The following is a 14783-nucleotide window of genomic DNA, read 5'->3' on the forward strand; positions in this document are numbered from 1 at the left end:
TATATCTATTATTTATCATTATTAGAGACTGTTAGATATTTAAAAAATTGTTCAACCTCTAGATGTTATTTTTAATTGCTTAAGTTATTTTGTGAAAGCCACCGTTTCACTTGTAGATGGTCCACATTGTAGCTGCAAGGTCAGAGACAGTAGCTCATCTGTTACTGAACAATTTGTGTTTTCATCCTCTAGTCACAGGACACAGGACGCTGACCACAGAGCACTGCTGAATATTACTGCTGTGGCCCTGCATAGTGTTAGTCCCCTTTCTACTCTGTTCTTCACTGGTCAGGACCTCCACAGAGCAGGTATGATTTCTGTGGTGGATCAGTCTCTGTGCTGCAGTGACACTGATGTGGTGGTGGTGTGTTAGTGTGTGTGGTGCTGTCATAAGTGCTGTGGTTGTAGAACTATAAAGTGCTACTGTACGGTCAGTGGAGCTGAGAGAATGGACAGTGAATATAGAAACAATGGCTGACCAGTGTAATCTCACATTCTCTTAACATCAGACAACAACTATTTTTATTTAAAATAGTTTAAAGAATTTGTATTAAAATATTTTATTCTGTTTGTTTTTAAGAAAAAAATACAGATGTTTGTAACAAATTGAATAATCATTTACAGATTACAGTTCTGCTCAAATGTGTTTCTCAATCTACATTTTCTGATAAAACAGGAACAAATGTTGTGAGACGTCACATTAATCACAACTCCTAAGTGTCCTTAGTCATAAAGTCATCAATTATGAACTCATCATGAAGTTTCTGGTTAAAGATTTTCATCTGCTTCTTCCACATTCACAAACTGAAACAAACATTTACAGACTGACTTTACAAGAAAGGAACAGATTTAACCGACTTGACTCAAGCTGGACTCTATGTAGACAGAGCCTCTATCATTGCTACTCTGGGCTCAGCTCTGCAGAAACTGCACTATGTAATTCTTAGTGGAGGGTAGGGAACCACCACCCCCTCTCCACTGATTTCAGTACAGTGCTATAAATATGAATTACACTTGGGGGAGCCCCTGGAGAAAAAAAACACCAAATCTTATGTAGTGTTCACGTAAATGATCTTTTCATTTGCATATTTTTCTAAGCAGCATTTGTGTAGATGTGATCTGGACCTAAGCAGTCCCTCTTCTGCATCCTGCCACCACACAATATCTACTCGCAGCAGCACTGAAGCTCTAAATCCAGGCTGGAAAGCAGTGACACTCTTTGAGAGAGCCAGGGGAGAGAGCATTTGTCTTAATAAAACTGTCTCTCTTTCAACAAGCTTGCACTTTGAAATCATATCTCTATGACAATAAGTGTGGTCCAACTCTCCCCTGCTCCTCCGGTCTCCTCGTCCTGTGCAAGACCAGGAACACCCCCCTGTTGCTGATTGGCTGGAGTAGTGTTTTAATGTTCAGTCCAAACCACTTTGTGTTTCCCATTCTTAGGCTTAGGCTTTTTAGAAGGTCACTTCATTACTCCTCTACACTGAGTTCACACGCTCCTCCTGATGCCCCTCTCTCCATAATCATCACAATAAATAGAATAAATGCCTTTGTGCACAACTGAGTATAATTGTTTCATCAGTGAAATTAATCTTTAAACCTGAGATTCCTTTAGACCCTGAGGAATCCTTAATCTTTTCTCACAGTGGCTTGGTTCAAATGGCAGGGCAGGTTTGGTTTCTACTCATTTCTGATTTGAGGAAGAGGTGGTTTAATATCTGATTCAAATCTGTTATCTGGACAGACGACTGAGTTTCACTGTGGAAAGTGGATTTTGTGTGTGTTTTACCATCATGTGACATCCCTACACACTGAGGAAACCCCACCTTCTTCTAAAATTCTGAATAATCTTGAAGTGGGTGTTGACCCATGGAAACTTCATAAACACTTTTAGTAACACAGCCGAATATGTACCTCTTCTATAATAAAAAACACTGTTATTTACCACCACAAACACCTGAGCTAAAGATGAGTAGCCCACTCTGGTCAGAAGACCCTCCACACCCTCACTGTTCCACCTTAAAAGACACAGAGCTTCTGAATGAACACAAACAGCAGGGGGAGTTTGTTTTGCTGTGAGAACTGTAGATCTCTAGAACTGTAAAAGTTTCCTCACCCCAGGACCACACATTCTCACCAGCTGCTGCTCTTTGAGCAGGTCCAGATCTCTTGGTTAACTTTAGTGCACGCAGTGATTTCAGCAACAAACACGACAAAGACCACCTCCCTTTTCTGTTGTTGTCTATTTCTAAAGAACTCAGAACCATGAACACAACTGGTACTTAAATAAAAAGTAAATAAACAATAATTCATGGTCCGTTATCAATGTGGTGATTTGTTTCATTTTCCCAGGTACTGCTCCTCTTAACACCTCCACAGTTGCCTCGTTATAACAACAACTGATGTGGCTATGCACGCACATGCAACTGCTGTCCTAAAATACTGATCAGATTTGGGCCCTTGACTCTTGCAGTTAGGACACTCAGCCTTTGACTTTGAAGCCAAAATATTTCTCCGGATTTCTGGCAGCAGGATCTTCATTAAGTTTCTCTCTGCTTCAGCTCTGGCTTCTCCTTCATACGTCTCCATGATCTCCTCCATCTCCCGTCTGTGTCTCTCCTCCATCTCACACCTGTCCCTCTCTCTCTTCTCTTTCAGTCTCTTCACCTTTTCTTCCATTTCTGTCCTTCGCTCTAACTCTCTCTCCAGCTCTCGTTCCAGTCCTCTCCTTTTCTCTTCATCCCTCTCTTCTTTCATTCTTCTCTCTAGGTCAGTTGTTCTGTTGTTAAGTTGTTTTATCTCTCCTTCGTGCTCTTGTACTGCTCCCTCTATCCTTCTCAGAGAGTTCTGCAGCTCCTTTTCATGTTTTTCCTTAATTTCTCTCTCTTCTTTCACCCTCTTTTCCTCCATTTCTTTCATGATCTTTGTCTCAATTGCTCTGATCTGAGCTTCTGTCTCCAGGTAGATCTCACTGCTGTAGAACTTCTCACCGTTTCCTTCCACCATCTTCTCGATCTTCTCCAGCAGCTCTGAGACCTGAGACCCCTCTCCACTCTCCTTAATGTTGAGACAGTGAAACCTGTTCCCACATTTCTCCACAAGGCTCTGGACCTCCTGGTTTCCTGACTGGACAAACTCTTCAATCTTCTTCTCTTGGTCTTCATCAGTGACGGTGAAGAGGATCATGGTGTTCCTCCAGCATCTCTCTCCAAACATCTCCTCCATTTTCTGCAGCATGTCTCTCTCCTCTCCTGAGGTCTGCTTCACTGGTATGACTAGGAGGAAGGCGTGGGGTCCTGGGGTCGACAGACGGACACAGAGTCCCACGTCCTGTCTCAGCTCGTCCAGAGAGAGTCCAGGACTGAAATAGTCAGGAGTGTCCACCACAGTCACCTGCCTCCCAGCCACCTGACCCTGTCTGCACTCACTCTGCTGCCTCACTGTAGACGCTCCAGCCCTGCTCCTCTCCTCTCGGCCCAGAAGCCTGTTTCCTGCTGCACTCTTCCCACTTCCAGTCCTCCCCAGCAGAACCAGCCTCAGCTCTGATACACCACCAGACTCTGGAGGAGACTCTCCACTCACTGCAGATCAACAAGAATGAAGGGGTTCATTTATTACTGAGCGTGAGAGAATGGTCTGTCTAGAGGAATATTTCAGAAACTATATGAATGTGTGATTATTTACTGTGTGGAGGAAGGTCTTCTTTACTGTTTCTCCTCCTGAGTGGAGCTGGGTCTGGAGTCTTTTCACTGACTGAGGAACCACAGAACCACAATAAACACATGTTCTCACAGACAGTTTGTAGACAGTTAATGCTGTGACAGTGGTCTAGAAATGAGTGTCTATTTACAAACACAACTACTGTTTATTTACTGAATTGTGGCTGAATCAAAACATTAAACTCCAAACAGAGCAAAAAATAAAAATAAAAAATGAAACCATATCTAAACAATATATTTTTTATAATCAATAACATTCATTTTTTATCATAAGTTGAATCCTCCATTATTTCCTGAACTACACACCTCTATTCAAATCCATTACACACAGAGTGTGTGCAATAAAAACATTGTAGTGAAATAAACATTATGAAAAATGTATTTATTGCAGAACGTATATGAAGTGACCTCATCAGTTACTTACACTCTGGAGGTTCAAACTCCTTGCTGTGTCTCCTCCTGACTGGAACTGATGATGGAGGATGTGTTCTTTCCTGCAGCTGCTTGTTTCTCTCCTCTAGAAGTCTCTCTTTCTCTTTAACCTGCTCCACTCTCTCCATTAGCTGTGTGTGTATCTCACTTACAATCCTCTCCTTCTCTTCAAGCTGTTTGTCTTTTTCACTCACTTCAGTTTTCTGTTCTTCCAGTTGGATCTTCATCTTCTGGAGTGTGCTGCTCTTTTCCTGCAGCTCCTTTCTCTGTGTCTCCAGTTGATTTTTACAGCTGTCCACCTCTTTCACTGTGTCCTCCAGTAGAGACTCTTTCTCTCTCAGCAGTTTCCTCACATTCTCCAGCTCTGTGTCTTTCTCCTTAAACTGTTCACTAACACCTTCAAGTCTTTCATTTGTCTCCTTTAATAATGCGCCTCTTTTATCAATCGTCTCTAAATGTTCTTTTAGAACTGTGTCTTTCTCCTGAAGTCTTTTCTCCATCTCTTCCATTTGTATTCTATGATTCTGCTCTAATTCACTTCTGGTTTGTCTCAGTTCATCTCTGACCTCCGTGAGAAGTCTGTCTTTCTCCTGAAGCTGTGTCTCTCTCTCCATTAGCTGTGTGTCTCGTTCTGTTATAATGTTCTGTTTCTCTTTCAGCTGTTTGGCCTTTTCCTCTAAATCTGTAAGAAATCATGAATTCTACATTTTAGATCATAACAAAAACAACAAACATTCCTCATCAACTTTGATTTTGTGACAGTGACCTGCACTAGTTGTGTATTTATTGAGATAAAACACGAAATTAACTCGTGCTTGTGTTTTATCAGAGAAACAATCAACAATTCACTACAAATATGCAATGATTATGAAACTCCATCAATGCTGTGTATAATAGCTCAATAATGAGTGTATTTTCTGGATCTGTAACTGTACTGTACATCACTTTCTCTGAGGCCAGTTCTTTCTGCAATAGTGTGCACTTGTGTCCAGGTGTTCTGACGAGTTGTGCTGCCTTGTCGAAATGTGCTACTATGCAGCTCTGCACATGCTCAGACCAAACTTTTTAATGTTTTCATGTGTTTTTTGTGTTAAATATGTTTTCTCTGGTGCATTACACAATCGTAGTTCACTGTTATTATTAGTTTGAGTGTTCCAAAACTGCACATGAATTAAATGTAAAACACTATAAAACCATTTTGTCATGCCCTGGCCCTGTCCTGTGTCTGTTTTCCTCACCATGTGCTCATTTTGCACATGGCTCTGTTTGTTGTTGTTCTTGTCTCCGTCCTAGTCCTGCCTTAGCTCCACCCTCTCGTCAGTGTCTCCTTTGTAGTCCTGCCCTCTCCTTATCAGTCCCAGGTGTTCCTTGTCAGTGCTTTGTATATATACCCCTTTGTCTGCTGCGCTCCCGTGTCAGTTCATGTGTGTGTGTAGATGTGTGTTTCTGTGCCTCTGTGTCTGTATATTTACTCAGATCTACCCCAGTTCACGGCTCTCTGTCTGTCTTTGTTTAGTTCAGTTGAGTTTAATTCTGTCTGTATTCCATCTTTTCTGCCCATGTTTGTTTTGTATGTATCTTGTTTTCGTTTTGTGAATAAATTCCTTGCGTTCACGTTCACCTCCTCGTCTCCTGCCCAGCCTTGACACATTTCTTATCACCGTAGTAATCTTATAATATCTTTAATGAGGGGATTTGGGCTGTGCATATCTCCTGCTTATACTTCTGTAGGCAGCATCTTCTGATACACTACATTTATCTTACCTACTATTTTATTTAAACAACTGTACGTATAGAAGTACACCATGGCACATTTCGAAAAGAAAGCAGAACCCGTCAGAACACCGGCTGTCCCAGAGGCAAAGAAAACATGTAAAAGTTGTGTAAAGGCCTTGGAGGTCCACCAAGAATGACAGCATTTTAAAACACCCCAGTCACTTCACCTCAACAAAGAACAGTATGCACTGCACATTTACAAAGTTAACCAAAACCCTTCAGAAGTGTGTGGTTTTCTGAGATTTACGACTGAACTGAAAATCACTTTCAGGAATCAGTGCCCAAATATAGTCTCTCATCATGTTCTCACTAAACTGTGCTTGGTGACGGTGTTCAAAGTTCATTACGTCCTGGTGAAAGCGCTTGCCTTTCTCCTCTGAATAAGCTCCATGTTCTCTCTGAATTTATCAAGATGGGCATCAAGGATATGAAGTCTGAGTGACGTCCTGCACCCCACTGCAGCAGAGCTCTTTATCAGAGTCTGAACCAGCTGTGCATAGTTTTCATCAAGTATGCTTTGCAGGCCTCACACATCTTAGCAGATGCTTTCACAGAGAACTTCTTCACTCGTCTTTATGAACTCCCCACATACGTAGCAAAATGCGTCTGCTGAATGTATGCAACCTCTTGATGCCATTTAAATTAACTGTAGCTGTGTGCAGTAGTTCACTTATTCACCACAACATCGAATGAAATGATTAGTTTAAGATGACTGTATTTATACTGCCATGTACACTTCTGGACAGACCCAGAAACCTCTAGATAATTCTGGACAGATCTAGAAACGTCTTGATAGTTGTTACAGTTCCAGAAGCCTTTTGAAATCTACAGTGGTGTGAAAAAGTTTGGGCACCCCTGATAATTATCAGGATTTTCCATTGTGTGTCATTGGTTGTTTGGATCAGCAATTTCAGTTAAATATATCATGTAGCAGATGAACACAGTGATGTTTGAGAAGTGAAATGAAGTTTAAAGGATTTACAGAAAGTGTGCCATAATTATTTAAACACAATTAGACAGGTGCATACATATGGGCACCCCAACAAAAAAAAATTAGGTCAATATTACGTAGATCCTCCTTTCACAGGAATAACAGCCTCTAAACACTCCCTATAGCGTCCAATGAGAGTCTGGGTTCTGGTTGAAGGTATTTTGAAGAATTCTTCTCCAGTTCAGTCAGGTTTGATGGTTTCCGAGCATGGACAGACTGCTTTAAATCACACCACAGATTTTCAATCATATTCATGTCTGGGGACTGAGATGGCCATTCCAGAACATTGTACTTGTTCCTCTGCATGAATGCCTTAGTAGATTTTGAGCAGTGTTTAGGGTCATTGTCTTGCTGAAATATCCAGCCCTGGCACAACTTCAACTTTGTCACTGATTCTAGAACATTGTTCTCAAGAATCTGCTGATATTGACTGGAATCCATGCCACCCTCAACTTTAACAAGATTCCCAGTACCTGCACTGGTCACACAGACCCACAGCGCGATGGAACCACCACCAATTTTTACTGTGATATCAAGTGTTTGTCTTGGAATGCTGTATTCTTTTTCCACCATGCATACCACCCCTTATGTCCAAATGATGATGTTGTAGGTCTTTGGAGCTGGCCTGTGGGTTGACTATGACTGTTTTCACCATCCTTCGCCTCTGCTTATCTGAGATTTTTCTTGTCCTGCCACTCTAGAACTTGGCCTTAACTAGAACTGTGCTTGTGGCCTTCCATTTCCTCACTATGTTCCTCACAGTGGAAACTGACAGCTGAAATCTCTTAGACAGATTTTTGTATCCTTCCCCTAAACCATGATGTAGAACAATCTTTGTTTTGAGGTCATTTGAGAGTTGTTAATGAATCATTTCTCTTAATTGGATTCACCTGTGTATGTAGGTCAAGGGTCAATGAGCTTACAAAACAAATTGTGTGTTCCAATAATCAGTGCTAAAGGTATTCAAATCAATAAACAACAAGGGTGCCCAAATTTATGCACTTGTCTAATTGTGTTTAAATAATTATTGCACACTTTCTGTAAATCCTATAAACTTCATTTCACTTCTCAAATATCACTGTGTTCGTCTGCTATATGATATATTTCACTGAAATTGCTGATCCCAACAACCAATGATTTATAAAGGAAAATCATGATAATTATCAGGGGTGCCCAAACTTTTTCATACCACTGTAAATATATTTTGCGAATATACTTAAAAAATATATCTATTTTAAAATATCATTGCGCTGACCTCAAAGGCAAAGCTAATGGAGAATAATAACTATTTTCTTTTCCATTTTAGACACAAAGAAAAAACACAACACCTGGGAATAAAAAACACACGTATAATTGTTATGAAGTAATTAAACAGGTTCACACGTTCTCCACACTGAGAAACACCATCATAGAGCAGTCATCTCTGTTTTTCAGCCAGTGCAGAAACAAGAGCACTGTTTAGATTCTGTCTCTGTGTCAGGAACGGCGTGTGGAAAAGAGCAGTTAAACACATTCATGAGGAACTAATAACACAGACAATTAATGACAATTATTAGTAATTATTCACAGACATTAATTAACAGTTAATAAATACTGAGATTGATGGATTAAATGGCAAAAACTCACCAGTCTTCTGTGAAGAAACAACACTTCTCAGACTTTGAGTTTGAGTTTGTAGATCAGAATTCTGTTGTGCTGAAATGATAAAGACAGAGCATTCATTTAATCACACAGATATTGTATATGAATATTGAGCAGACGTCAGAACCATATCTCCATTAAAGCTGGATCTATACTCCACAAACACAACACATCTGAAAAGAACAACAGAGAACCTTTCCTCAAAAATAATATTCACATCTGGAATAAAGCACATCTGCATATTAAACATCCTCCTCCCATTTCTCCCACATGGGGTAGTACATGGTGCAGGGGTATATTAAGGGTTAATGAGGAGCTACAGTACCCTGCTCACACTGATATTGTATTAAAGATTCAGAGTTAAAGAGCACTGTATTTCATTTAATGTGGGACTGTGCAGAAATAAAACACACTGGAAACAGTCATTCATACAATATCAGAGACGTCTGGAGTGAAGTTTCCTCTGTGAGCTGTGTTCTGCAAATAGATCCAAAGAACTTTACTGTTAGTTCAGAACAGGGACCTCACCTGTGAGTTTAAGCTGCTGTTCTTTCTCTTCCAGCTCTTTCTGCTGAAGAGTGACTTCAGTTTTCTGTTCTTCCAGTTGGATCTTCATCTTCTGGAGTGTGCTGCTCTTTTCCTGCAGCTCCTTTCTCTGTGTCTCCAGTTGATTTTTACAGCTGTCCACCTCTTTCACTGTGTCCTCCAGTAGAGACTCTTTCTCTCTCAGCAGTTTCCTCACATTCTCCAGCTCTGTGTCTTTCTCCTTAAACTGTTCAAGTCTTCAAGTCTTTCATTTGTCTTCTTTAATAACGCGTCTCTTTTATCAATCGTCTCTAAATGTTCTTTTAGAACTGTGTCTTTCTCCTGAAGTCTTTTCTCCATCTCTACCATTTGTATTCTATGATTCTGCTCTAATTCACTTCTGGTTTGTCTCAGTTCATCTCTGAACTCCGTGAGAAGTCTGTCTTTCTCCTGAAGCTGTGTCTCTCTCTCTTCAATTTGTTTGTCTTTTTTTTTCAGTTCTTCATTTCTCTCCATTAAAAGTCTCTCTCTATCTTTAACAATGACATTCAGTCCCTTTAACTCTGTGAGAAACACATTAATAAAACACTCAGGATCAAACTGGACAGAAAATAAAAGGCAGAACTATCTGTGACTTTTATTTTGTATCTTTTCATTACTCACCCGTCCTCAGAGCAGATTCCTCCATTTTCTTTCTCTGCTCTTCTGTCCATTCTCTGTGTCTCTGTAGAAGTGAATAAAACAGTGTGAAGGTTCATGTATGAAGTTAATATTGATGAGATATGAACAATAACTGAGTCTCTGTTTAAATCACTGTTGAAGTGTGGGTCTGAATCACTGAGAGCTGAGATCACTAACAGAGAATAGAGCCTCTGTTGGGGCTACACCGGGTCCTCTGCTGGTTTACTGCACTAAACAACTTCTGAATCACAGGGCGGGGGGCTCTCGCAAGAAATGTGTAACACTTTATAGCACAAACCTCACGAGTGTTTACCTCTCTACAAGAAGAATCTAGCTCAGTATTCACAGTAATGACATAATAGCAGAGGCAGAGAGAGAGAGAGAGAGAGAGAGAGAGAGAGAGAGAGAAAAAGAGTTTGAGTTGAGTTTTTAACCAAACTTTAATCACTATTTTTTACAAAAAAAGAAAAATCAGGAATTAAATTCAGTCCTTATTTTCAGAGAATAATAAAACACCACCCTCTGTGGTGCACAGAGCCTCATCATAGTCCCACACATTCATAAAACTGTCCAAGTTCTTCATCGTCTCATAAAACAAAAAATCCACTTTGATTCTTGACTGCACCAACCCTTTAAAAATCAGACAGACATCACAATTTACACCAGAGTCCAGTTTTTTCTTTCTGCTAAAATAAATAGCAGTTTTAGCTTGACCCACAATGAAATTTATCAACTGACACTTTCTCCTTTTCCTCTGACAGTACGGAAAACCACAAATAAAAACATGAAGATTAAAACATTCACCAAAATCATGAAAAAGTGAAGTTAAAACCTTAAATAATGCGTTCAGTGTAAAACACTGTGTAAAACAATGAAACACTGTTTCTCTCAAAGAGCAAAAAGGACACTCAGAGGACACAGTGGGGTTTAAAATGAACACAAATGCATTGACAGAGACAATACCGTGTAATATTCTCCACGGCAGATCCCCAGCTGACTTGGTCAATGGTGGTTTATAGAGCGCCCTCCAGGCAGGCTTCACGTCACTGGCAAGGCCAAAATGAGCCCACCAGGTCGGGGGTCTGTTTATCCACCTTGTATAGAGTCCAGGTTTTAAAAACATTGATGTAAAAGAGAGGAAGTCCATAAAAAGACAGTTCATCAGGTTGCACTAAAAAAATGCTCTCCTCCAGGCCCAGTCCACCAGCCTTGCGCAAAACAGCCTTTGCCACGTTCCTCCACAGGGCATGCGCAGGACCGTATAAAACTTTTTGTAAAAACTAGAGCCTAAAAGTTGCCCTTCTGCTCTCAAGATGTATAACACACTGACCCCCCTCATCTCTAGATAAGTATAGGACACTTCTCTTGACCCAGTGAAGTTTGTCCCAAATAAAATCAACAATAAGAGCTTGAATCCCTATTAAAAGGCCCTGTGGAGGCTCCAGGACGGCCAAACAATGCCAGAGGGATGACTCTATTAAATTATTAACTATAAGGGTTCTTCCCCTAAAAGACATGTTTGGTAAAATCCATCTCCATTTACTCGGTCTGTTCTGCACGGCCTGTAACACACCTTCCCAATTTTTCTTTGCAGTATTTTGATTTCCTAAAAACACCCCCAAATATTTAAAACCTCCCTTGGACCAAACTAGTCCCTCTGGCAAAGCTGGCTCTCCACCGCTCCAGTCCCCCACCAGCAAACCCACACTTTTCCCCCAATTCACTTTCACAGAGGAGATAAGAGCAAAGTCCTTAAAAGTGTTGTTTAAAACAGTAATGTCTCCAGCTCCAGTGACTCCTACTACTACATCGTCTGCATATGCAGCTAAATAAAACCGTGGGATGTCCTCAGCTATTTCAACTCCACTGAGGTTTCTCCTCAAATAGTGGAGCATTGGCTCAATGGCCAGAGCATACAGCATCCCCCACAATGAACATCCCTGTCTGACTCCCCTCTGCACTGTGAAAGGGGCACACAACCCACCACTGACCTTCAGTACACTCCCAACGTCCTTATAAAGCACCTTAATCATGGAGGTAAACCCTGGTGAAAAACCAAATGCATCAAAAGTATTCCACAAATATTGATGCTCCACTCTGTCAAATGCTTTTTCTTGGTCTAAGGAGAGGAGCCCAAAAGGGTGCCCCGATTCAGACACATCCAAAATGTCTCTAACAAGCGAGATATTATCATGGATTGATCTGCGAGGGACGCAGTAAGCCTGATCCGTGTGTGTGACCTGCCCCATCACCTCCTTCAGGCGATTCGCCAGGACTTTAGAGAGGACCTTATAATCTACACACAGCAAACTCACAGGCCTCCAGTTTTTAACTTCGCTGAGGTCGTCTTTCTTGGGCAGTAGGGCGAGGACCGCTCTCCTGCAGCTCAATGGCAGTTGTCCTCCGACCAGGCTGTCACTGAGCACAGCCAGCAAATCCCCCCCGACCACGTCCCAGAAAGACTTATAAAACTCAACTGGGAGGCCATCGATGCCCGGAGCCTTCCCTGTTGCCATGCTTTGCAGCGCCCCCTGCAGTTCTTGCATGGTTATCACCCGCTCTAGCTCTTCGTTTTGCTCAGGTGATACCTGCAGTAAGCCGTCATAGAATTGCTGTGAAACTAAACTATCCTCTCTATACTCACTGGAGTACAGCTCTGAAAAAAAACCCACCGCCCGCCTTCTGATCTCTGCTGGGTCCGTCAGCTCCCGGCCGTCAGCAGAGCGGAGGCAGTGAATGAACCTGCTCTGTCCGTTCTCAAATCTGTCTCTGTTCAACCTCCAATTGTCCCAAAACAAACTGAAACAAGTTTTAAAATGAAAATCATCCACAAGAGTTGTGTTAAAATGCCAATAAGCACTTTTAGATTTAACAGAGTTAATGTAAACACTTCCAATCACCAGGGAATGATCAGTGAACCCCACAGGTAAAATACTGCAGTTTTTAAAATCCTGTGACTGGTGTTTAAAATAATAAAACCTATCTAATCTAGCTAGAGAAACAAACCCCTCCCGAGTGTGTGTCCATGTGTATTGTCAGCAGTTACATGTTTATTTCTCCACACATCAGTCAGATCGTGTCTCTCAATTAAATCATTTAAAACGCGTCTGGAAGCAGGATCAGGTTCTATATGGTTCTTGTCTAAAACCGAGGAAGTGCAGTTAAAATCACCCCCTACCACCAGGTAATGATCAGAGTCACACTTCTCTACTGTTTCTGAGAGCTTCGCCAGAAAAGCTCACCTCTCCCTCGGCAGCACAGGCGCATAAACACACACTAAAACCAGATGAACTTTCTCAAACTTAGCTGTTATTTTTAAAAGCCGTCCTTCCACCACTTCCTTGTAATCGTAAGACGGCGGTAAAAGAACTCTTAGAGAAAAGCCCAGCTACTCCAGCAGTGGTGGAACCCCCATGTCCCATCACCACCGTGACCCCCCCGAGATTTTAATGTCACACATCTCTAAAAGAAAAGCAGCTATCAAACACCCCCGCTTTACCCGCATTCTTCTCGGTGAGAGAGGAGTCCGAGGACTCGCACTTGTAATCCGACGATTAATTCTCTGACTCACTCCCCGCCGCCTGTGACTGAGATGGAGACGGAGGCGCTGAGGGTTGAGTTGGCTTAGACTTTTTAGCGCGCCTGTTAGATTTAGCCTTGTTTGCCAGCCTCTTAAACACAGACTCTTTCCCCTTCGCTTCCACACTCAGCACCTGTTCTTCCACCTCCATTTCAGTCACCTGCTCTGCCCCTACACCCCCCTGCTCCTCAGTGACATCCTGACTGTCCGTCTGCTCCTGATCCCCATTCCCTTCACCCTCACGACCACTGTGTCCTTCTCCATCATTCACCCCGAGCCCGTCCGCCCCTCCCGCCCTCCTTCAGCCGAGGCCTCCGGGTGATTCCCACCGGCGGGAGCTGTTTCGGCGCGACTCGGTCCGGGCTGAGGCTCTGCGGCCTTATTCGGACATGATCTCACCAGATATCCCTCTAATCCACATCCAAAACACGTCATAGTTGCAGTTGTGGCAAAAACGGCATAATCAAAGTTGTCAATCCTAAACCTCAAAGCTAAATTTAAATCCTCATCATTATTCTTTAACACCATAAAAACCCTCCTCCTGAACGAGACATGCTGCAGAAATGGAGATTTACAGCCTAAAGGGACTTTATGAATGGTAGAGACAATCTGTCCGTGTCGGGAGGAGCTCGCGCAGTAACATCTCGTCTTTAATAAACGGGGGGACGTTGCTGAGGATAACTTTCCTCGCCGGATTAACGAGGGGGAACAGCGCAGTGTGTGTGTCTTTCAAAACAATGCCCGTTTCTACCAGTGTTCACCTCCTCTACCTCATCCAAGAACAGAACGATGGCCCCATTCATTCTAGAGGCCCACGCATGCGCACAGAGAGAGAGAGAGAGGGAAAGAAAAAGAAAGAGAGAGAGAGAGAGAGAGAGAAAGGGAAAGAAAAAAAAGAGAGGGAAAGAGAAAGAAAGAGAGAAAGTTAGAGAGACACTTTTTTAACTTTTTAGGGTCCTTTTAATAACAAGTGGGGCTCAATAGTCGTCCAAATTCACTTTAGAAACATAAAAACAACTTGGAAACAACACACACTATAAAACCTGGGTATAAAAAAGTGCATGTAAAGGAAAACTGGATAAAAAATTAGTTCTTCATCACATACAGAACACACCCCGCCCCCACAGCACCACACCTCCTCAAACACCTCCAGATTCTTCATGCACTTATAAAAGTTAAAATCGATAAAAATCCTTGATCTCGCAATCACGCTCACAACACCCCGCTCACTCCAACGCTCACGCATGCGCACACACAGAGAGAGAGAGAGAGAAACATGCTTCACTGCAGTTCTTGAAACTTCCGAAAATGAAATAGTTTTTAAAACGAGATAAACCAAAATCTCTAGTGGAGACCAGTTATTCTACAAATAAATGTGAACTGAACAACTTTATTGGAGTAAAACAGTTCAATAAAGAAGAACTAACCTTTGCTGAAA

At 41.9% G+C, this 14783-nt stretch overlaps 1 pseudogene; it reads right to left on the reverse strand.

Annotated features, from left to right (window-relative positions):
• Positions 1-573: 573 nt before the first annotated feature.
• Positions 574-9985, reverse strand: LOC136676451 (trichohyalin-like; annotated as a pseudogene).
• Between the last annotated feature and the right edge of the window lie 4798 nt (positions 9986-14783).

This window comes from Hoplias malabaricus, chromosome 2 (genome assembly GCF_029633855.1).
Source record: "Hoplias malabaricus isolate fHopMal1 chromosome 2, fHopMal1.hap1, whole genome shotgun sequence".
Lineage (NCBI taxonomy): Eukaryota > Metazoa > Chordata > Actinopteri > Characiformes > Erythrinidae > Hoplias > Hoplias malabaricus.